General features: G+C 41.0%; 1 long non-coding RNA gene across 1 annotated transcript in view; it reads left to right on the top strand.

The window, feature by feature from the left end:
* Window positions 1–6,459: 6,459 nt before the first annotated feature.
* The window catches only part of LOC113617840 (uncharacterized), a 30,605-nt gene continuing 11,547 nt past the window's right edge, over window positions 6,460–25,517 (top strand). The window contains exon 1 of the long non-coding RNA XR_003431783.1: window positions 6,460–6,658. This is a non-coding gene — a long non-coding RNA (uncharacterized LOC113617840). The remainder of the gene's footprint in view (window positions 6,659–25,517) is intronic.

A 25,517-nucleotide genomic window follows, 5' to 3' on the forward strand; every position in this document is an offset into this window, starting at 1 on the left:
GAGCTGAATTTGGGAGAATCAGTCAGACTTGGTCAAAAGGATGAGCTGGGGAAGCTTGAGAGCACCTTTAAGGAGCAGCAAGCATGGCCTGAGACTAGGGCCCTCGAGGGTCCCAGAGACAGACAGGGAGAGGCCCACGGTGCTAAACCAGAGTGCTCTGCCCACACTGCTCTCACTGGGGTCCACCATCAGCTAGCGCCCAGTCCAGGGGCCATTCTCCAGCCCATTTTTTAACCCCCTTCCTTCTCTTTTTTTTTTTTTTTGGCTGCGCCGCGTGGCTTGCGGGATTTCAGTTCCCCAACCAGGGATTGAACCCCAGGCCCATGACAGTGAAAGCCCAACTCCTAGCCACTGGACCACCAGGGAACTCCCACCCCCTCCTTTCTCTTAAAAGATCCTGTCTTGGAATAAAGACACAGACGTAGAGAATGGACTTGAGGACACGGGGAGGGGGAAGGGTAAGCTGGGACGAAGTAAGAGAGTGGCATTGACATATATACACTACCAAATGTAAAATAGATAGCTAGTGGGAAGCAGCCACATAGCACAGGGAGATCAGCTCGGTGCTTTGTGACCACCTAGAGGGGTGGGATAGGGTGGGTGGGAGGGAGATGCAAGAGGGAGGGGATATGGGGATATATGTATACATATAGCTGATTCACTTTGTTATACAGCAGAAACTAACACAACACTGTAAAGCAATTATACTCCAATAAAGATGTTAAAAAAAAAAAGAAGAAAAAGGAAAGATCCTGTCTTGATCACAATAGCGGGATACCACCAGCTCCTGATGCTTCCTCTGCTGTCTGGCTGCCCTTTCTCACTATTCTTATTGACTCCCCCACTTCCTTAAATGCTGACCTTCTTCTCCAGCTACACTGCCTCTAGGCATATCAGAAACCTCTTCATTTCCCATTTCCATCTCTAGTTCTCTTTGAATATTGGTCTCAGTTTATCCTACCACAAGATAAGCCTCCTGTACGTGTCTGGGAATGTGGCTGCAAGAACTCCAGAGAAGCAATCCCATGGGGATTCCCGTATTCACCCATCCATCCTGGGGAAGGATTCTGATGGGCACTGGTTGGGTCGTGTTCCTGCCCTGAAACTCATCACCGTTACTAGATTGATGGGGCAGTATGATTCATGATGAGGGAAACAAGGTTCCATGGTTGGCCCCATCAAAGTCACACTGAGTGAGAAGAGAAAGGCAGTTCCCAAAGGCAGGTGTGTCGGTCAGGGTCCCAGTCAGGAGACAGGAACTACTATGTGAACAAGGAAAGTTTAATACGAATAATTATTAACTGATAACAGAGGGTTAACCACTAAAGGGTAAAAACTCTGAAGAGCACGGAAAGAGAGAAACGGATAAACAAAATATGGTATATACATACAACAGAATATTATTCTGCCGAAGAAAGGGAGGAAATTCTGACACATGCACCAACATGGATGAACCCTGAAAATGTTTTGCTAAGTGAAATAAGCCAAGCACAGAAGGACAAATATATGGTTCCACTTATATGAGGTGAATTCATGGAAACAGAAAGAAGAGTAGAGGTTACCAGGGGCTGATGGAAGGGGAATGGGGAGTTATTGCTTAATGAGTATAGAGTTTCAGTTTGGGGTGATGGAAAAGTCTGGAAATAGGTAATGGTGATGGTTAATCCAATGTCGTGAATGTCATCATAATGACACAAAGTTTACCATTTTAACTATTTTAAGTGTACAATTTATGTTCATTTTACCACAACAGAAAAAAAAAAAAAAGTACAGGAAGAGTGGATCTAGGACTGAAGGAGTACCCAAGGAAGAAGTCACCTTGCAGAAGGCCTTTTCCAGGGCTGAGACTCAGACCCCATTGGAGAGACATTCTGTGACCCATTCTCCCTCACATACAAAGAGACAATCCAAGGGGGCATGGGTCACTCCAGTTTGGGATTAGTTGTTCAGTTTGATTTGTGTCACCCCTGTGGTGGGTTAGATAGGAACATAAACAGGTCACCAAGTTGATGCAGCCTTGATTACCACATATGGCATAACGAGTTGGGCATCAGAAGAAGCATGTGAATTTTGTGTCCATCAAATAGAGACGAGGTTGTATCAGTCCGAGTGTTTGAGCAGTATGAGGGGGCTCTGGGAGGCGTGACTGGGGCTGCGCCTGGCAGCGTCAGGGACAGAAGGGTACTTCAGAAGCGGCCGTGCCCACATGAATTTTCCTATTTTCATTGTATTCAGACCGGGGTGACAAAACCCACAGAAGGGCAGGTTGTAGTAATAGCTGCTGCCTGGTCTAGGCAGACAGTGTGACTGTGCCAGGTCTTGTGGACAAGGAGCCATTAATTGCACCCCTGACCCTGCAACTCAACAGCTCCAGGGTCCAAGGCGTGCCCTCCATGGATGCCAGGGTTATTGTTCTTCCTCTACCACTGCAAAATTGGCACACCCTGTTCCAGTGCCTATACCTTCATCTTTCCTTCAGTCATCCCCACAACCTGCCCAGACCTTCCGTCCAGAAGGGTCACATACGAGAGGGACAAGGGCACTTTTACCAAATTCACAGAGACCCACAAGAGTGCTTACATGGGCTGCTCCAGGAGGAGCCCCAAGCAGGGCTGTCAACCAAGTAGCTATTATCTTTATGCTCTAGGACCATCTCAAGCCAAGAAGAAAATCTGCGTGGCTGAACCAGAATTCAGTTTGGATCCCCTCAGTCCCTTTTTGGTTGATCTGCCACCAGGAGGGTATACACCAGCCTGGCCTGGTGTTGCATCTAGGGAAAAAAAAGAAACATCATGCCTAGGAATGGTCAGGGTGGAATCTCAAAATTTCAAAATAAGCTTATATGGCTCACCACCACTTTTGTTCTGATCATTACCCAGGAAACAAAAAGAGGAGATGGTCCCTCTCTGGGCATCTGTATTAGATAGATTGTAATCTATCTAATTCAGTGACTGTATTACATAGATTGCTTGAGCTGTAGTAATAAAATACCACAGGCTGGGTGGCTTAAACCATAGACATTTACTTTCTCACAGTTCTGCAGGCTAGGGGTCCACGATCAAGGTGCCACAAATTCGGTTTCAGCTAAGAGCCTCTACCCGGCCTGTAGCTGGCTTCCTTCTCAACGTGTCCTCACCTGGCCTCTTCTGTGTGTGCACCCATTCCTGTGTCTCTTCCTCTTCTTTTTTTTTTTTTGTGGTATGCGGGCCTCTCACTGTCGTGGCCTCTCCTGTTGCAGAGCACAGGCTCCGGACGCGCAGGCTCAGCGGCCATGGCTCACGGGCCCAGCCGCTCCGCGGCATGCGGGATCCTCCCGGACCGGGGCACGAACCCGTGTCCCCTGCATCGGCAGGCGGACTCTCAACCACTGCGCCACCAGGGAAGCCCTCTTCCTCTTCTTATAAGGACACCAGTCATATTGGATCAGGGCCCCACTCTTATGACCTCATTTAACCTTAATTAGCTCCCTAAAGGCCATATCTCCAAAGACAGTCACATTGGGGAGATTAGGGCTTCATCCTATAAACTGCAGCGTGGGGGGACACAATTCAGCCCATAACAGTGACCAAGGTGTGGAGGAGATGACAAGGTAAAGTTAGAAATCTTGGGAAAATTCGTTTTTGAGGAGGCTATTCAAATGCTGGGTCATACCAGATGCCTGTCAATGGGAGGGAGCAGGAGAGGTCCATGGAATACCTTGACTATGGATCCTCTGTTGGGTGGTTGTATGGCTGTTAGCATAACTGACCCCGTCTTGAGACCTTACAGTTTCCTTTCCTTCTGCTGACCCTACCCAGGACTGTACTGTCCAGTAAATCACTTCTGTGTCATCAAGGGCTTTGTAGTTAATAGATACTGTTTAATAATCATTAAGACCAGGTGGCCTCTATGCTCAGTCAGTCCCCAAACAATGATGAAAACCTTTGCTGACCTATTCCCAGCACCCATGAGACTAATTACCCATTCATAAATCTTGCCTTGGGAATGCATGTCCTGTTTCCAAGCACCTGCCCCCATATCTTAGGTTAACTACAAAATTGTCCCCGTGGCCCCTCGGTGGTGTGAGTGCAGCTGTAAATGCTCTGGATTGTGGGCCACCTGATCCAGATCCCACCCGGTGAGTAAGTTACCCTATAATCAACGGATCCATTGATTATACGGAGCTGCCTGCCTTATTTTTTTGTCTCAAGATACCTTCTCAGTTCAATGGGCACTTTCCATTCCCCTGATCCTTCGACAGTGGTCTTTGCATTTTCGACCGTAGATGGTGTAGAAAGCAGAAAACGAGACCCAATTTTGTTTCAAGGGCCGTAAGGGCCTGGCCAGTGTCATTATGGAGCTGCTGTATTCCCAGAGTCAGGGAGGGAGAAATGTTCCTCTACCCTTTTAGGTTCTTCTGGCTGGTGTAGGAGTTCAATTGACATGAGACTGATTAACAGGTGAAAATCAAACGAAAGTTTAATAACTTTCAAATGAAAGTTTAATAACATGTATAGATGGGTGAGCCCCAGGAAAGCTGAGTAACTCTCCAAAATGAGTGAAAGCCTCACCTTAAGTACTATCTTCAGCTAAAGACAAAAGACAACTTTGGGGGAAGTGGTTTGGGGCTACAAAGGGGAGGAAGGCAATTCATATGGAGATGGAAAAGCAACTGTTTGATAACCAGGTGGCGGGCCTCTCACTGTTGTGGCCTCTTCCGTTGCGGAGCACAGGCTCCGGATGCGCAGGCTCAGCGGCCATGGCTCACGGGCCCAGCCGCTCCGCGGCATGTGGGATCTTCCCAGACCGGGGCATGAACCCGTGTCCCCTGCATCGGTAGGCGGACTCTCAACCACTGCGCCACCAGGAAAGCCCCCTGGCCCATATTCTTTGCAGATATCCCTGGTGATAGCTCTATTCCAGGAACAGGGCCTCTATCTAAATTCTTTCAGGCAGTTAAGGAGAAGATCAAAGTCTCTTCCTGAGTCTTTTGGGCCTTGATTGTTTTCAGCTCAAAATAATCTGCATGGCAAAGAGATATTTTGGGGTGGGCAAGTTTTGCTCCGCTACACTAGTGCCTAGAATAATGCCTGGTACATCATAGGTGCTTAATCAGTTAATAAACATCAGGTGACTTTGCCTTTTAAACCCTTTTATTTCCATTTAGTTTTGCTGACTTTTTGTTATTACTGCCCTCTATGTCCTTACATTTTCCGCAGTGTTTTTCCTTCCTTGGGCTAATTTCTATTTTCTTTTCTTTTTCCACTTTTTTTTCCTGAGCTCATGTTTCGCCTCCAGAGGTCTCACCATTTTTCCCTGTACTCTGTCTTCTTAGAGGCAACCATTTCATTAAGTTTTTTAAAATGCCTGGCAGTTGTTTGGTTACAGCTCTCGTCTGCTCTAAGGCAGTGTTTCTGGTGAGGATTCTGCATTTGCCACTTGCGTTTCCTATCCCTTTCCTCTGCTTGGAGAGATCCTTTGCAGCTTCCTTTTTGCTGACTCATCTTTGAACGAGTAGAGTTTTTCCCAGACCAGCTCTTTGCTGAAGCATCGTAGGGGAGGGGTCAGGGCAACGGTCCCTGTTAGCTGGAATTTTCCTTATGATCCAGGGTTTTAGATGTGAGTTTGATCGGCCTTTACTTCTCAGCTCAGGCGTGTCAGGGCAAGTTTGGCAACACAGAGATACTTGGCCTCTGTCAAGGAGACTTGCATGATTTGACTTTCACTTATTTATTCCTTTGTTGCCTAAATGCTGGGAGAGGACATTTACGTCCTAGTGCCTGGGGGCAGAGACAGAGGGTGGAAAGACAGTGTCTGCACTTCAGCCTCACAAGGACCAGGTTTGAGCCGTCTGCAGAGAGGAGCCTCCAGGCAGCAGAAGACAGAGCTGTTTTGTCAGAGGGCCACATGCCCAGGTGAGATGCAAGAGCACGGCAGAGGCGGCAAGAGCTTCTTCACATTCCTGCCAAGATCGGGGGCTCAGGTGCAGGGGCCAAAGGGAACACAGCCCTGCTTTGGCATCACGTCAACTGAAATCTTAGGTCACTGGGGACAGAAACCAGCCTGACCAACGTGTGCAAGCACCCAACTTTCCTTTCTCCCTCCACCTTCCACATGGTCTTGATGCAGCCGTCAGTGACAGGGCCACCATCGCCACATCTTGTCACATCTCAACACGCCTCACCACCTCCACCTGGGCCCTGGACCCAAGCCTGGCTTAGAATATTTTAAGACCCAGTTAGGAGTCTAAGTGTTTGGACATCTTAATCGAAGAAGTATCTAATGTAGATCGTGGGGTCAAAAGAGGGATTGAATATCGAGACTCTGAAGAGATGGGGCGCTGCTGTAGAGTTTCCATGTCTCTCAGAGGCCCTGCTGCAGGTGGCTCAGTGATAATCATCTTTGGACTCCCCATCAGATTCAAATTCCCTGGAAAGAGAGAAGCTAAGGTGTATCAACAATGTGTGGAAAGAACTAAAATGTATCAGTTGCCAAAGCCTGATGTCATCTATTTTGCTCTTGCTTCACTAGAAGAAACGCCGGTGCAGCATTGTGCCGGAACCTGTCCTCTCTAGAGAGATCCTGACGGTTCCACTCATGCAAAGTGAAGATCAAAGGAACCAAAGGAGAGCAACAGCCAAGCTTTATCATCAATAACCCTTCACTCTTTACCCTATAGGTAAGACAACCACCCTCTTCACCATGGATTTCAAGTTAAAATATGATACGTTTCTCAAAAAGTCTATTTCCTTTTAAAACCTTTTTGCATAATCTAGGTTACCCTCGCCCTGATGTCTTTTTTTAAAATTTCATTTTATTTACTTATTTTTAATACAGCAGGTTCTTATTAGTTATCTATTTTATACATATTAGTGTATACATGTCAATCCCAATCTCCCAATTTATCCCACCACCACCACCCACCCGGCCACTTTCCCCCCTTCGTGTCCATACGTTTGTTCTCTACATCTCTGTCTCTATTTCTGCCTTGCAAACTGGTTCATCTGTACCATTTTTCTAGATTCCATATCTATGCATTAATATACGATATTTGTTTTTCTCTTTCTGACTTACTTCACTCTGTATGACAGTCTCTAGATCCATCCAAGTCTCTACAAATGACCCAATTTCATTCCTTTCTGTGGCTGAGTAATAGTCCATTGTATATTTGTACCACATCTGCTTTATCCATTCATCTGTCGATGGACACTTAGGTTGCTTCCATGACCTGGCTATTGTAAATAGTGCTGCAATGAACATTAGGGTGCATGCGTCTTTTCGAATTATGGTTTTTTTTGGGTATATGCCCGGTAGTGGGATTGCTGGGTCCTATGGTAATTCTATTTTTCGTTTTTTAAGGAACCTCCATACTGTTCTCCATAGTGGCTGTATCAATTTACATTCCCACCAACAGTGCAAGAGGGTTCCCTTTTCTCTACACCCTCTCCAGCATTTGTTGTTTGTAGATTTTCTGATGATGCCCATTCTAACTGGTGTGAGGTGATACCTCTTTGCACTTTTTATTTGCATTTCTCTAATAATTAGTGATGTTGAGCAGCTTTTCTTTTTCTTTTTTTTTTAACATCTTGATTGGGGTATAATTGCTTTACAATGGTGTTAGTTTCTGCTTTATAACAAAGTGGATCAGTTATACATATACATGTGTTCCCATATCTCTTCGCTCTTGCATCTTCCTCCCTCCCACCCTCCCTATCCCACCCCTCCAGGCGGTCACAAAGCACCGAGCCGATATCCCTGTGCCATGCGGCTGCTTCCCACTAGCTATCTACCTTACGTTTTGTAGTGTATATATGTCCATGCCTCTCTCTCGCTTTGTCACAGCTCACCTTTCCCCCTCCCCATATCCTCAAGTCCGTTCTCCAGTAGGTCTGTGTCTTTATTCCTGTCTTACCCCTAGGTTCTTCATGACATTTTTTTTTTCTTAAATTCCATGTATATGTGTTAGCATACGGTATTTGTCTTTCTCTTTCTGACTTACTTCACTCTGTATGACAGACTCTAGGTCTATCCACCTCATTACAGATAGCTCAATTTCATTTCTCTTTATGGCTGAGTAATATTCCATTGTATATATGTGCCACATCTTCTTTATCCATTCATCCGATGATGGGCACTTAGGTTGTTTCCATCTCCGGGCTATTGTAAATAGAGCTGCAGTGAACATGTTGGTACATAACTCTTTTTGAATTATGGTTTTCTCAGGGTATATGCCCAGTAGTGGGATTGCTGGGTCATATGGTAGTTCTATTTGTAGTTTTTTAAGGAACCTCCATACTGTTCTCCATAGTGGCTGAACCAATTCACATTCCCACCAGCAGTGCAGGAGTGTTCCCTTTTCTCCACACCCTCTCCAGCATTTATTCTTTCTAGATTTTTTGATGATGGCCATTCTGACTGGTGTGAGATGATATCTCATTGTAGTTTTGATTTGCATTTCCCTAATGATTAATGATGTTGAGCATTCTTTCATGTGTTTGTTGGCAATCTATATATCTTCTTTGGAGAAATGTCTGTTTAGGTCTTCTGCCCATTTTTGGATTGGGTTGTTTGTTTTTTTGTTATTGAGCTGCATGAGCTGCTTATAAATTTTGGAAATTAATGCTTTGTCAGTTGCTTCATTTGCAAATATTTTCTCCCATTCTGAGGGTTGTCTTTTGGTCTTCTTTATGGTTTCATTTGCTATGCAAAAGCTTTGAAATTTCATTAGGTTCCATTTGTTTATTTTTGTTTTTATTTCCATTTCTCTAGGAGGTGGGTCAAAAAGGATCTTGCTGTGATTTATGTCATAGAGTGTTCTGCCTATGTTTTCCTCTAAGAGTTTGATAGTTTCTGGCCTTACATTTAGGTCTTTAATCCATTTTGAGCTTATTTTTGTGTATGGTGTTAGGGAGTGATCTAATCTCATACTTTTACATGTACCTGTCCAGTTTTCCCAGCACCACTTATTGAACAGGCTGTCCTTTCTCCACTGTACATTCCTGCCTCCTTTTTCAAAGATAGGGTGACCATATGTGCATGGGTTTATCTCTGGGCTTTCTGTCCTGTTCCATTGATCTTTCTGTTTTTGTGCCAGTACCATACTGTCTTGATTACTGTAGCTTTGTAGTATAGTCTGAAGTCAGGGAGCATGATTCCTCTAGCTCCATTTTTCGTTCTCAAGATTGCTTTTGCTATTCGGGGTCTTTTGTGTTTCCATACAAATTGTGAAATTTTTTGTTCTAGTTCTGTGAAAAATGCCATTGGTAGTTTGATAGGGATTGCATTGAATATGTAGATTGCTTTGGGTAGTAGAGTCATTTTCACAATGTTGATTCTTCCAATCCAAGAACATGGTATATCTCTCCATCTATTTTTATCATCTTTAATTTCTTTTATCAGTGTCTTATAATTTTCTGCATACAGGTCTTTTGTCTCCTTAGGTAGGTTTATTCCTAGATATTTTATTCTTTTTGTTGCAGTGGTAAATGGGAGTGTTTTCTTGATTTCACTTTCAGATTTTTCATCATTAGTGTATAGGAACGCAAGAGATTTCTGTGCATTAATTTTGTATCCTGCAACTTTACCAAATTCATTGATTAGCTCTAGTAGTTTTCTGGTAGCATCTTTAGGATTCTCTATGTATAGTATCATGTCATCTGCAAACAGTGAGAGCTTTACTTCTTCTTTTCCGATTTGGATTCCTTTTATTTCCTTTTCTTCTCTGATTGCTGTGCTAAAACTTCCAAAACTATATTGAATAAGAGTGGTGAGAGTGGACAACCTTGTTTTCTTCCTGATCTTAGTGGACATGCTTTCAGTTTTTCAGCATTGAGGATGATGTTGGCTGTGGGTTTGTCATTTATGGCCTTTATTATGTTGAGGAAAGTTCCCTCTGTGCCTACTTTCTGCAGGGTTTTTATCATAAATGGGTGTTGAATTTGGTCAAAAGCTTTCTCTGCATATATTGAGATGATCATATGGTATTTCTCCTTCAATTTGTTAATATGGTTTATCACATTGATTGATTTGCGTATATTAAAGAATCCTTGCATCCCTGGGATAAACACCACTTGATCATGGTGTATGATCCTTTTAATGTGCTGTTGGATTCTGTTTGCTAGTATTTTGTTGAGGATTTTTGCATCTATGTTCATCAGTGATATTGGCCTGTAGTTTTCTTTCTTTGTGACATCCTTGTCTGGTTTTGGTATCAAGGTGATGGTGGCCTTGTAGAAGGAATTTGGGAGTGTTCCTCCCTCTGCTATATTTCGGAAGAGTTTGAGAAGAATAGGTGTTAGCTCTTCTCTAAATGTTTGATAGAATTCGCCTGTGAAGCCATCTGGTCCTGGGCTTTTGTTTGTTGGAAGATTTTTAATCACAGTTTCAATTTCAGTGCTTGTGATTGGTCTGTTCATATTTTGTATTTCTTCCTGATTCAGTCTTGGCAGGTTGTGCATTTCTAAGAATTTGTCCGTTTCTTCCAGATTGTCCATTTTATTGGCATAGAGTTGCTTGTAGTAATCTCTCATGATCTTTTTTATTTCTGCAGTGTCAGTTGTTACTTCTCCTTTTTCATTTCTAATTTTATTGATTTGAGTCTTCTCCCTTTTTTTCTTGATGAATCTGGCTAAGGGTTTATCAATTATGTTTATCTTCTCAAAGAACCAGCTTTTAGTTTTATTGATCTTTGCTATTGTTTCCTTCATTTATTTTTCATTTATTTCTGATCTGATTTTTATGATTTCTTTCCTTCTGCTAACTTTGGGGTTTTTTTGTTCTTCTTTCTCTGATTGCTTTAGGTGCAAGGTTAGGTTGTTTATTCGAGATGCTTCCTGTTTCTTAAGGTGGGCTTGTATTGCTATAAACTTCCCTCTTAGAACTGCTTTTGCTGCATCCCACAGGTTTTGGGTCGTCATGTCTCCATTGTCATTTGTTTCTAGGTATTTTTTTATTTCCTCTTTGATTTCTTCAGTGATCACTTTGTTATTAAGTAGTGTATTGTTTAGCCTCCATATGTTTGTATTTTTTACAGATCTTTTCCTGCAATTGATATCTAGTCTTATGGTGTTGCGGTCAGAAAAGATACTTGATACAATTTCAATTTTCTTAAATTTGCCAAGGTTATATCTGTGACCCAAGATACGATCTATCCTGGAGAATGTTCCATGAGCACTTGAGAAAAATGTGTATTCTGTTGTTTTTGGGTGGAGTGTCCTATAAATATCAATTACATCCATCTTGTTTAATGTATCATTTAAAGCTTGTGTTTCCTTGTTTATTTTCATTTTGGGTGATCTGTCCATTGGTGAAAGTGGGGTGTTAAAAGTCCCCTTCTATGAATGTGTTACTGTCGATTTCCCCTTTTATGGCTGTTAGTATTTGCCTTATGTATTGAGGTGCTCCTATGTTGGGTGCAGAAATATTTACAATTGTTATATCTTTTTCTTGGATCGATCCCTTGATCATTATGTAGTGTCCTTCTTTGTCTCTTCTAATAGTCTTTATTTTAAAACCTATTTTGTCTGATATGAGAATTGCTACTCCAGCTTTCTTTTGGTTTCCATTTGCATGGAATATCTTTTTCCATCCCCTTACTTTCAGTCTGTATGTGTCTCTAGGTCTGAAGTGGGTCTCCTGTAGACAGCATATATATGGGTCTTGTTTTTGTATCCATTCAGCCAATCTGTGTCTTTTGGTGGGAGCATTTAGTCCATTTACATTTAAGGTAATTATTGATATGTATGTTCCTATTCCTATTTTCTAAATTGTTTTGAGTTCATTATTTTAGGTCTTTTCCTTCTCTTGTGTTTCTTGCCTAGAGAAGTTCCTTTAGCATTTGTTGTAAAGCTGGTTTGGTGGTGCTGAACTCTCACAACTTTTGCTTGTCTGTAAAGGTTTTAATTTCTCCATCAAATCTGAATGAGATCCTTGCTGGGTAGAGTAATCTTGGTTGCAGATTTTTCTCCTTCATCACTTTCAGTATGTCCTGCCACTCCCTTCTGGCTTGTAGGGTTTCTACTGAGAGATCAGCTGTTAACCTTATGGGGATTCCCTTGTGTGTTATTTGTTGTTTTTCCCTTGCTGCTTCTAATATGTTTTCTTTGTATTTAATTTTTGACAGTTTGATTAATATGTGTCTTGGAGTATTTCTCCTTGGATTTATCCTGTATGGGACTCTCTGTGCTTCCTGGACTTGATTAACTATTTCCTTTCCCATATTAGGGAAGTTTTCAACTATAATCTCTTCAAATATTTTCTCAGTCCCTTTCTTTTTCTCTTCTTCTTCTGGAACCCCTATAATTCGAATGTTGGTGCGTTTAATGTTGTCCCAGAGGTCTCTGAGACTGTTCTCAGTTCTTTTCATTCTTTTTTCTTTATTCTGCTCTGCAGTAGTTATTTCCACTATTTTATCTTCCAGGTCACTTATCCATTCTTCTGCCTCAGTTATTCTGCTATTGATCCCATCTAGAGTATTTTTCATTTCATTTGTTGTGTTGTTCATCATTGTTTGTTTCATCTTTAATTCTTCTAGGTCCTTGTTAAATGTTTCTTGCATTTTGTCTATTCTATTTCCAAGATTTTGGATCATCTATACTATCATTACTCTGAATTCTTTTTCAGGTAGACTGCCTATTTCCTCTTCATTTGTTAGGTCTGGTGCATTTTTATCTTGCTCCTTCATCTGCTGTGTGTTTTTCTGTCTTCTCATTTTGCTTATCTTGCTGTGTTTGGCGTCTCCTTTTTGCAGCCTGCACGTTTGTAGTTCCCGTTGTTTTTGATGTCTGTCCCCAGTGGCTAAGGTTGGTTCAGTGGGTTGTGTAGGCTTCCTGATGGAGGGGACTAGTGCCTGTGTTCTGGTGGATGAGGCTGCATCTTGTCTCTCTGGTGGGCAGGTCCACGTCTGGTGGTATGTTTTGGGGTGTCTGTGGACTTATTATGATCTTAGGCAGCCTCTCTGCTAATGGGTGGGGTTGTGTTCCTGTTTTGCTAGTTGTTTGACATAGGGTGTCCAGCACTGTAGCTTGCTGGTCGTTCAGTGAAGCTGGGTGCTGGTGTTGAGATGGAGATCTCTGGGAGATTTTTACCTTTTGATATTATGTGGAGCTGGGAGGTCTCTTGTTGACCAGTGTCTTGAAGTTGGCTCTCCCACCTCAGAGGCACAGCCCTGACTCCTGGCTGCAGCACCAAGAGCCTTTCATCCACTGAGCAGCTTTTCATGTGCTTCTTGGCCATCTGTGTGTCTTCTTTGGAGAAATGTCTATTTAGGTCTTCTGCCCATTTTTTGATTGGATTGTTTGTTTTTTTAAATATGAGCCGCATCAGCTGTTTATATATTTTGGAGATTAATCCTTTGTCCGTTGATTCGTTTGCAAATATTTTCTCCCATTCTGAGGGCTGTCTTTTCGTCTTGTTATAGTTTCCTTTGCTGTGCAAAAGCTTTTAAGTTTCATTACGTCCCATTTGTTTATTTTTGTTTTTATTTCCATTACTCGAGGAGGTGGCTCAAAAGAGATCTTGCTGTGATTTATGTCAAAGAGTGTTCTTCCTATGTTTTCCTCTAAGAGTTTTATAGTGTCCAGTCTTACATTTAGGTCTCTAATCCACTTTGCGTTTCTTTTTGTGTATGGGGTTAGGGAGTGTTCTAATTCCATTCTTTAACAAGTAGCTGTCCAGTTTTCCCAGCACCACTTATTGAAGACACTGTCTTTTCTCCATTGTATGTCCTTGCCTCCTTTGTCAGAGATTAGTTGACCATAGGTGCGTGGGTTTATCTCTGGGCTTTCTATCCTGTTCCATTGATCTATATTTCTGTTTTTGTCCTGGTACCATATTGTCCTGATTACTGTAGCTTTGTAGTATAGTCTGAAATCAGGAAGTCTGATTCCTCCAGCTCCATTTTTTTCCCTCAAGACTGATTTGGCTATTCGGGGTCTTTTGTGTCTCCATACAGATTTTAAGATTTTTTTGTTCTAGTTCTGTAAAAAATGCCGTTGGTAATTTGATAGGGATTGCATTGAATCTGTAGGTTGCTTTGGGTAATATAGTCATTTTCACATTATTGATTCTTCCAATCCAAGAACATGGTATATCTTTCCATCTGTTTGTGTCAGCTTTGATTTCTTTCATCAGGGTCTTATAGTTTTCTGCATACAGGTCTTTTACCTCCTTAAGTAGGTTTATTCCTAGGTATTTTATTCTTTTTGTTGCAATGGTAAATGGAAGTGTTTCCTTAATTTCTTTTTGATTTTCATTGCTGGTGTATAAGAATGCCAGAGATTTTTGTGCATTAATTTTGTATCCTGAAACCTTACCAAATTCATTGATTAGTTCTAGTAGTTTTCTGGTGACATCTTTACATTTTCTATGTATAGTATCGTGTCATCGACAAACAGTGACAGTTTTACTTCTTCTTTTCCAATTTGTATTCCTTTTATTTCTTTTTCTTCTCTGATTGCCATGGCTAGGACTTCCAAAGCTATGTTGAATAATAGTGGTGAGAGTGGACATCCTTCTCTTGTTCCTGATCCTAGAGGAAATGCTTTCAGTTTTTCACCATTGAGAATGACATTTGCTGTGGGTTTGTCATATATGGCCTTTATTATGTTGAGGTAGGTTCCCTCTATGCCCATTTTCTAGAGGGTTTTTTATCATAAATGGGTGTTGAATTTTGTCAAAAGCTTTTTCTGCATCTATTGAGATAATCATCTGGTTTCTATTCCTTAATTTGTTAATATGGTGTATCACATTGATTGATTTGTGTATATTGAAGAATCTTTGCATCCCTGGGATAAATCCCACTTGATCATGGTGTATTATCCTTTCAGTGTGCTGTTGGATTCTGTTTGCTAGTATTTTGTTGAGGATTTTTTGCATCTATATTCATCAGTGATATTGGTTTGTAATTTTCTTTATTTGTAGTATCTCTGTGTGGTTTTGGTATCAGGGTGATGGTGGCCTAGTAGAATGAGTTTGGGAGTGTTTCTTCCTCTGCAATTTTTTGGTAGAGTTTGAGAAGGATAGGTGTTAGCTCTTCTCTAAATGTTCGATAGAATTCACCTGTGAAGCCATCTGGTCCTGGGCTTTTGTTTGTTGGAAGATTTTTAATCACAGTTTCAATTTCATTACTTGTGATTGGGCTGTTCATATTTTCTATTTCTTCCTGGCTCATTCTTGGAAGGTTATACCTTTCTAAGAATTTGTGCATTTCTTCCAAGTTGTCCATTTTATTGGCATAGAGTTGCTTGTAGTAGTCTCTTATGATGCTTTGTATTTCTGCAGTGTCATTGTAACTTCTCCATTTTCATTTCTAATTTTATTGATTTCCAACCTCTCCCTCTTTTTCTTAAAGAGTCTGGCTAAAGGTTTATCAATTTTGTTCATCTTCTCAAAGAACCAGCTATTAGTTTTATTGATCTTTGCTATTGTTTTCTTTGATTCTATTTCATTTATTTCTGCTCTGATCTTGATGATTTCTTTCCTTCTACTAACTTTGGGTTTTGTTTGTTCTTCTCTCTCTAGTTCCTTTAGATGTAAGGTTAGATTGTTTACTTGAGATTTTGCTTGTTTCTTGAGGTAGGATTGTATTACTATAAACTTCCCTCTTAGAACTGCTTTTGCTGCCTCCCATAGGTTTTGGATTGTCATGTTTTCGTTGTCATTTGTCTCTAGGTATTTTTTGATTTGCTCTTTGAAATCTTCAGTGATCTCCTGGTTATTTAGTAACTTATTGTTTAGCCTCCATGTGTTTGTGTTTTTTACGTTTTTTTCCCTTTAATTGATTTCTAATCTCACAGCCTTGTGGTCAGAAAAGTTGCTTGATATGATTTCAATTTTCTTAAATTTACTGAGGCTTGATTTGTGACCCAAGATGAGATCTATCCTGGAGAATGTTCCTTGTGCACTTGAGAAGAAAGTGTAATCTGCTGTTTTCGGATGGAATGTCCTATAAATATCAATGAAATCTATCTGGTCTATTATGTCATTTAAAGCTTGCGTTTCCTTATTAATTTTCTGTCTGGATGATCTGTCCATTGTGTAAGTGAGCTGTTAGAGTCCCCCGCTATTATTGTGTTACTGTCCATTTCCTCTTTTATAGCTGTTAGCATTTGCCTTATGTATTGAGGTGCTTCTATGTCGAGTGCATATATATTTATAATTGTTATATCTTCATCTTGGGTTGATCCCTTGATCATTATGTAGTGTCCTTCTTGTCTCTTGTAGCATTCTTTATTTTAAAGTCTATTTTACTGATATGAGTATTGCTGCTACAGTTTTCTTTTGATTTCCATTTGCATGGAATATCTTTTTCCATCCCCTCACTTTCAGTCTGTATGTGTCCCTAGGTCTGAAGTGGGTCTCTTGTAGACAGCATATATATGGGTCTTTTTTTTGTATCCATTCAGTGAGCCTGTGTCTTTTGGTTAGAGCATTTAATCCAGTCACATTTAAGGTAATTATCGATATGTATATTCCTATTACCATTTTCTTAATTGTTTTGGGTTTGTTTTTGTAGGTCCTTTTCTCCTCTTGTGTTTCCCACTTAAAGAAGTTCCTTTAGCGTTTGTTGTATAGCTGGTTTGGTGGTGCTGAATTCTCTTAGCTTTTGCTTGTCTGTAAAGCTTTTGATTTCTCCATGGAATCTGAATGAGACCCTTTCCGGGTAGAATAATCTTGGTTGTAAGTTCTTCCCTTTCATCACTTTAAATATATCATGCCACTCCCTTCTGGCTTGTACAGTTTCTGCTGAGAAATCAGCTGTTAACCTTATGGGAGTTCCCTTGTATGTTATTTGTCATTTTTCCTTTGTTGCTTTTAATAATTTTTCTTTGTCTTTAATTTTTGTCAGTTTGATTACCATGTGTCTCAGCATGTTTCTCCTTGGGTTTATCCTGCCTGGGACTCTCTGCACTTCCTGGACTTGGGTGGCTATCTCCTTTCCCACGTTAGGGAAGTTTTTGACTATAATCTCTTCAAATATTTTCTCAGGTCCTTTCTCTCTCTCTTCTCCTTCTGGGACCCCTGTAATGTGAACGTTGGTGCGTTTAATGTTGTCCCAGAGGTCTCTTAGGCTGTCTTCATTTCTTTTCATTCTTCTTCTTTATTCTGTTTTGTGACAGTGAATTCCAGCATTCTGTCTTCCAGGTCACTTATCCGTTCTTCTGCCTCAGTTATTCTGCTATTGATTGCTTCTAGTGTATTTCATTTCAGTTATTGTATCATTCATCTGTTTGTTTGTTCTTTAATTCTTCTATGTATTTGTTCTTTAATTCTTCTAGGTCTTTGTTAAACATTTCTTGCATCTTCTTGATCTTTGCCTCCATTCTTTTTCCGAGGTCCTGGATCATCTTCACTATCATTATTCTGAATTCTTTTTCTGGAAGGTTGCCTATCTCCACTTCATTTAGTTGTTTTTCTAGGGTTTTGTCTTGTTCCTTCATCTGGTACCCAGTCTTCTGCCTTTTCATTTTGTCTGTCTTTCTGTGAATGTGGTTTTCCTTCCACAGGCTGCCGAATTGTAGTTCTTCTTGCTTCTGCTGTCTGCCCTCTGGTGGATGAGGCTATCTAAGAGGCTTGTGCAAGCTTCCTGATGGGAAAGACTGGTGGTGGGTAGAAGTAGGTGTTGCTCTTGTGGGCAGAGCTCAGTAACACTTTAATCCACTTGTCTGCTGATGGTTGGGGCTGGGTTCCTTCCCTGTTGGTTGTTTAGCCTGAGATGACCCAGCACTGGAGCCTACCTGGCTCTTTGGTGGGGCTAATGGCAGACTGTGGGTGGGCTCACGCCAAGGAGTGAGTTCTTCCCAGAAGTTCTGCTGCCAGTGTCCTTGTCCCCATGGTGAGCCACAGCCACCCCCTGCCTGTGCAGGAGACCCTCCAACACTAGCAGATATGTCTGGTTCAGTTTCCTATGGGGTCACCGCTCCTTCCCCTGGGTCCCGATGTGCACACTACTTTGTGTGTGCCCTCCAAGAGTGAAATGTCTGTTCCCCCAGTCCTGTCAAAGTCCTGCAATGAAATCCCACTAGGCTTCAAAATCTGATTCTCTAGGAATTCCTCCTCCCATTGCTGGACCCCCTGGTTGGGAAGCCTGACATGGGGCTCAGAACCTTCACTGCAGTGGGTGGACTTCTGTGGTATAAGTGTTTTCTAGTTTGTGAGTCACCCACCCAGAGGTTATGGGATTTGATTTTATTGTGATTGCGCCCCTCCTACCGTCTCATTGCAGCTTTTTCTTTGTCTTTGGATGTGGGGTATCTTTTTTGGTGGGTTCCAGTGTCTTCCTGTCGATGATTGTTCAGCAGTTAGTTGTGATTCTTGTGCTCTCGCAGAAGGAAACAGCCCTTGTGTCTTTGTTTAGCTACTAAAAAGATTGATCCCAGCTCAGTGACCCTATCCATATCCCTTCCTGGTAAGAGTTGTGTGGAGCTCAGGTGAAAGGCTTTCTGAAAACTCACCTGAAACCAACTCAACAGTCTAAGAGGAATTTTGATGGGGAGAATTTGGAGAGGATTCAATTAAATGCGTAAAAGGATTCGAAATAGAACCTAAGTAAGAAAAAAGAATTCATGAAGAAGGAAAAGATGTCCAGTTACACTGAGAAATTAAAATCTGAAGCAATTACCATGGAGATTTTGTTCAGAAAATGAGTATTGACTACCTACTGGGCATCAAATGATATATTTAATGTTAAATATACCAAAGTAGATTAAGACATAGGCCCAGCCCTCCAGATCTCATTGAGCAGTGGAGAAAGTATTTCAGTGTTTCAGTGGAATCATCAGGAACTGGAGTTAACAATCTATCATATTTTAATTGCCTTTTTTTCCTGATTTTAAAAACAGTACATGCCTAGTGAAAAGAATTTGGAAAACAAAGAAGAAATTAAAAATCCACTCCAATCCCGCCACCAGAAATAACCCCTGTTAATAATTTATATCTTTTTTGTAGGTATATATGTTTATAATAAGTGCTAACACTGATCAATGCATTCCATGTGCCAGGGACTATGATATAGTCTCACTTAATCTGCACGTCAGCACGATGAAGTGGGTACCATCATTGTCCCCATTTTACAGATGAGAACACAGAGGTTTTGAGATTAATTTGCTCAAAATCTCATAGTTAGGGATGGGAAGAGGTAGGACTCATTTGAGATCTGTCTTATTCCCAAGCTCTCAACCAGCCCAGGGACTGGAAGGACCCAGCAGCAAAGACTTCACTATTAGAGGGGCAAGGCTATTCTCAATACAGCCCTATGGCTGTGACTCAGATTTGGCTTTCAGGGGACTAATGTCTGATTTGTATGGAGAGACAGAGGCTGAGAAAGCTATATCCTCTAAAAACAAAAAAACTTGGTCTCTTTTTGTTTTTTAACATCTTTATTGGAGTGTAATTGCTTTACAAATGGTGTAAAACTTGGTCTCCTTGGGAACTCTTTAAAAGTAATGCAAAGGGGAGAAAGGAATTCTTCGTCATAATCTGGGAGGAGGGCTTGGTGAATTGAAGGCTGTCCCTGCTACTGTAGTGCTGCCACCTGGTGGAGAAAGTGGTGTAGGACACTGTGTCCCGCAAAACCAGCCCTGAGAGACAAACATTCCCAGGGATGGAGAAGAAGTATTTGGAGAGAAATTTGCAAGAAGTGGGAAGCCTTGCACTAACAGGTAGGGACAAGAGTTGTAACTGCTACCGTGACCCCGTAACTCTCACCACATCCTGACCAGGCTTGGAAAAACAGATTATGCATATGTCCCTGTACTAATTAAATTAAAATGTTTTTTTCCCTATACTTTATTGTAATGAAATTACCTTTGATGTTCACACACCTTAAATGCTTAGTAGACGACAACAAATGTTATACGAGGTCATTATCAGGAGCCATTTGATTGGCAGCTAACATTAAGAACAGGGCACAAAGTAAGTGATCAAAAAGTGCTATCCACGGGGCTTCCCTGGTGGTGCAGTGGTTGGGAATCCTTCTACCAATGCAGGGGACAACGGGTTCGAGCCCTGGTCCTGGAAGATCCCACATGCCTTGGAGCAACAAAGCCCATGCGCCACAACACTGAGCCCGCGTGCCACAACTACTGAAGCCCACGAGCCTAGAGCCCGTGCCCCTAGAGCCCGTGCTGCACAATAAGAGAAGACACCGCAATGAGAAGCCCATGCACCGCAACGAGGAGTGGCCCCCGCTCACCACAACTAGAGAAAGCCCGCATGCAGCAACGAAGACCCAACGCAGCCAAAAATAAAATAAATGATTTTTTTTTTAAAGTGCTATCCGTTGGGTTTGTTCGTCTCACTCTTTGCCTAGGATAGGAGATCTTAGTCATCCTGGTACTAATGACAGCAAAAGCCCCCCTGCCATTGGACCCATGTATACTGACGACTTGACTCAATTCTCCTTATTATTCCCTTTTCTAACACAAAAACTTAGAGAATCGTGATCATTGTTTTATATCTCTATTAATTAGATAAAAATAAGTTTAAAATAAAGAGATGTATGTCCAAAATTATAAAGTTTTTGGTATCTGGATCTCTGTCAAAGGTAGATGAAAAGTCCAGTCCAGGATGTCTGTGAGAGGAGATACATGCTATAGAACACAATCTCAAGTTCAGGGCTGGGCTTCAAGGAGTCTATATGCCCCGTGAAATATTAGGCAAGATGGAATTTGTCAGAAAATGCGTGCTTTTTTTCCCTGGGGAGAAATTTGAGAGTTTTCAACTGCTTCTGAAAATGATACCTACCCAAAGGTTCACAATCGTTGCCTGGAACCCTTCAGAGGGTCCTTCTAATTATGGGGTGCTCCAATGATCCACACCACATGCACTATTAGTATGAATTATTGTTAAACTAATTAGCATTAAAACTGATTTGAAATAACTTACTTTTAAATAAACATTTTGATTTACACGGCTTCGCCTGAGGAATCCAACAAGTGATGAAGGGTCAGCCTGGACACAGGTCAGACAGACTTTTATCCTTTCAGCCTTGAGACCTCCAGACAGAACTAAAGATCATCAGAGGTTGTGTGAGAATCATATCATCAGAGACTGTGTCAGAGGCCCTGGGTGACAATAAGGGGGTCCTACGTTCTGAGCCTGGCTCTGCTCATAAAATCTTGGTGACTTTGGGTGCTTAATTCCCCTGGTCCTCATTTTTTTTTTTTTTTTTTTTTGCGGTACACGGGCCTCTCACTGTTGTGGCCCCTCCCACCGCGGAGCACAGGCTCCAGACGCACAGGCTCAGCGGCCATGGCTCACGGGCCCAGCTGCTCCGCGGCATGTGGGGTCTTCCCGGACCGGGGCACGAACCCGTGTCCCCTGCATCGGCAGGCAGACTCTCAACCACTGCGCCACCAGGGAAGCCCCTCATTTTTAAAAAATAGATCTTTATAGGAGTATAATTGCTTCACAATACTGTGTTAGTTCCTGTAGCACAAAAAAGCGAATCAGCCATCTGCATATTCATGTCACCATATCCCCTCCCTCTTGAGCCTCCCTTCCATCCTCCGTATCTCACCCCTCTAGGTCATTGCAAAGCACTGAGCCTATCTCCCTGTGCTATGCGGCTGCTTCCCACTAGCTATCTATTTTACATTTGGTAGTGTATATATGTCCATGCCACTCTCTCACTTCGTCCCAGCTTACCCTTCCCCCTCCCCGTGTCCTCAAGTCCATTCTCTGCGTCTGCGTCTTTATTCCTGTCCTGCTCCTAGGATCTTCAGAACCACTTTTTTTTTTTTTTTTTTAAGATTCCATATATATGTGTTAGCATACGGTATTTATTTTTCTCTTTCTGACTTACTTCACTCTGTATGACAGACTCTAGGTCTACCCACCTCACTACAAATAACTCAAATTCATTTCTTTTTATGGCTGAGTAATATTCCATTGTATATATGTGCCACATCTGCTTTATCCATTCATCTGTTGATGGACACTTAGGTTACTTCCATGTCCTGGCTATTGTAAATACAGCTGCAATGAACATTTTGGTACATGTCTCTTTTTGAATTATGCTTTTCTCAGGGTATATGCCCAGTAGTGAGATTGCTGGGTCATATAGTAGTTCTATTTGTAGTGTTTTAAGGAACCTGCATACTGTTCTCCATAGTGGTTGTATCAATTTACATTCTCACCAACAGTGCAGGAGGGTTCCCTTTTCACCACACCCTTTCCAGCATTTATTGTTTCTAGATTTTTGTTGTTGTTCTTGTTTCTAGATTTTTTGATAATGGCCATTCTGACTGGTGTGAAGTGATACCTCACTGTAGTTTTGATTTGCATTTCTCTAATAATTAGTGATGTTGAGCAGCTTTTCGTGTGCCTCTTGGCCATCTGTATGTCTTCCTTGGTGAAATGTCTATTTAGGTCTTCCACCCATTTTTTAACTGGATTGTTTTTTTGATATTGAGCTCCATGAGCTGTTTGTATATTTTGGAGACTAATCCTTTGTCTGTTGTTTCATTTGCAAATATTTTCTCCCATTCTGAAGGTTATCTTTTGGTCTTGTTTATGGTTTCCTTTGCTGTGCAAAAGCTTTTAAGTCCCATTTGTTTATTTTTGTTTTTATTTCCATTACTCTAGGAGGTGGGTCAAAAAAAGATCTTGCTGTGGTTTATGTCAAAGAGTGTTTTTCTTATGTTTTCCTCTAAGAGTTTTATAGTGTCTGGTATTACATTTAAGTCTTTAATCCATTTGGAGTTTATTTTTGTGCATGATGTTAGGGAGTGTTCTAATTTCATTCTTTTACATGTAGCTATCCAATTTTCCCAGCACCATTTATTGAAAAGACTGTCTTTTCTCCATTGTATGTTCTTGCCTCCTTTGTCATAAATTAGGTGCGCCTTTGTGTGTGGGTTTATCTCTGGTCATTCTATCCTGTACCATTGATCTATATTTTTGTTTTTGTGCCGGTACCGTACTGTCTTGATTACTGTAGCTTTGTGGTATAGTTTGAAGTCAGGGAGCCTGATTCCTCCAACTCCATTTTTCTTTCTCAAGATTGCTTTGGCTATTTGGGGTCTTTTGTGTTTCCAGACAAATTGTAAAATTTTTTGTTCTAATTCTGTGAAGAATGCCATTGACAGTTTGATAGAGATTGCATTGAATCTGTAGATTGTTTTGGGTAGTATAATCATTTTCACAATATTGATTCTTCCAATCCAAGAACATGGTATATTTCTCCATCTGTTTATGTCATCTTTGATTGTTTTCTGAGTACAAGTCTTTCACCTCCTTAGGTAGGTTTATTCCTAGGTATTTTATTCTTTTTATTGCAATGGTAAATGGAAGTGTTTCCTTAATTTCTCTTTCTGATTTTCGTTGTTGGTGTATAGGAATGCCAGAGATTTTTGTGCATTAATTTTGTATCCTGAAACCTTTCCAAATTCATTGATTAGTTCTAGTAGTTTTCTGGTGGCATCTTTAGGATTCTCTATGTATAGTATCATGTCATCGACAAACAGTGACAGTTTTACTTCTTCTTTTCCAATTTGTATTCCTTTTATTTCTTTTTCTTCTCTGATTGCCATGGCTAGGACTTCCAAAACTATGTTGCCTATGAGTGGCGAGAGTGGACATCCTCCACTAAGATCCTTCCTGATCTTAGTGGAAATGCTTTCAGTTTTTCACCATTGAGCATGATGCTTACTGGGGGTTTGTCATATATGGCCTTTATTATGTTGAGGTAGGTTCCCTCTATGCCCATTTTCTAGAGGGTTTTTATCATAAATGGGTGTTGAATTTTGTCAAAAGCTTTTTCTGCATCTATTGAGATGATCATCTGGTTTCTATTCCTTAATTTGTTAATATGGTGTATCACATTGATTGATTTGTGTATATTGAAGAATCTTTGCATCCCTGGGATAAATCCCACTTGATCATGGTGTATTATCCTTTCAGTGTGCTGTTGGATTCTGTGTGCTAGTATTTTGTTCAGGATTTTTGCATCTATGCTCATCAGTGATATTGGTCTATAATTTTCTTTTTTTGTGACATCTTTTCCTGGTTTTCGTATAAGGGTGATGGTGGCTTCATAGAATGAATTTGGGAGTGTTTCTCCCTCTGCAATTTTTTGGAAGAGTTTAAGAAGGATCGGTGTTAGCTCTTCCCTAAATGTTTGATAGAATTTGCCTGTGAAGCCATCTGGTCCTGGACTTCTGTTTGTTGGAAGTTTTTTTTTTTTTTTTTGCAGTACACTGGCCTCTCACTGTTGAGGCCTCTCCCGCTGCGGAACACAGGCTCCGGCCACGCAGGCTCAGTGGCCATGGCTTACGGGCCCAGCCGCTCCGTGGCATACGGGATCCTCCTGGACCGGGGCACAAACCCGCGTCCCATGCATTGGCAGGGGGACTCCCAACCACTGAGCCACCAGGGAAGCCCTGTTGGAAGATTTTTAATTAAAATTTCAATTTCATTACTTGTGATAGGTCTGTTTATATTTTCTAATTCTTCCTGGTTCAGTCTTGGAAAATTGTACCTTTCCAAGAATTTGTCCATTTCTTCGTGGTTGTTAATTTTATTGGCATACAGTTGTTTGTCGTAGTCTCTTATAATCCTTTGTATTTCTGCGGTGTCAGTTGTGATTTCTCCTTTCTCATGTCTATTTTATTGATTTGCGTCCTCTCCCTTTTTTTCTTGATGAGTCTGGCTAAGGGTTTATCAATTTTGTTTATCTTCTCAAAGAATCAGCTTTTAGTTTTATTGATCTTTGCTATTGTTTTCTTCATTTCTATTTCATTTATTTCTGCTCTGATCTTTATGATTTCTTTCCTTCCACTGACTTTGGGTTTTCTTTGTTCTTCTTTCTCTAGTTGTTTTAAGTGTAGGGTTAGATTGTTTATTTGAGATCTTTCTTGTTTCTTGAGATAGGATTGTACTGCTATAAACTTCCCTCTTAGAACTGCTTTTGCTGCATCCCATAGGTTTTGGATTGTCGTGTTTTCGTTGTCATTTGTTTCTATGTATTTTTAAAATATCTTCTTTGATTTGTTCAGTGATCTCTTGGTTATTTAGTAGCACACTGTTTAGCCTCCACGTATTTGTGTTTTTTATAGTTTTTTTCCTGTAATTGATTTCCAGTCTTATAGCGTTGTAGTCAGAAAAGATGCTTGATATGATTTCAATTTTCTGAAATTTTCTGAGGCTTGATTTGTGACCCAAGATGTGATCTATCCTGGAGAATGTTCCATGTGCATTTTAGAAGAAAATGTATTCTGCCACTTTTGGGTGGAATATTCTATGAATATCAATTAGATCTATGTGGTCTCTTGTGTCATTTAAAACTTGTGTTTCCTTATTTATTTTCTGTTTGGACAATCTGTCCATTGGTGTAAGTGGGGTGTTAAAGTCCTACTATTATTGTGTTACTGTCAGTTTCTCCTTTCATGGTTGTTAGCATTTGCTTATGTATTGAGGTGCTCCTATGTTGGGTGCATAAACATTATAATTGTTATATTTTCTTCTTGGATTGATCCCTTGATCATTATGTAGTGTCCCTCCTTATCTCTTCTAACAGTCTTTATGTTAAAGTCTATCTT

Source organism: Aethalodelphis obliquidens, unplaced genomic scaffold, assembly GCF_003676395.1.
Source record: "Aethalodelphis obliquidens isolate GAN/ISIS:26980383/991018 unplaced genomic scaffold, ASM367639v1 scaffold5, whole genome shotgun sequence".
Taxonomy (NCBI): Eukaryota; Metazoa; Chordata; class Mammalia; order Artiodactyla; family Delphinidae; genus Aethalodelphis; species Aethalodelphis obliquidens.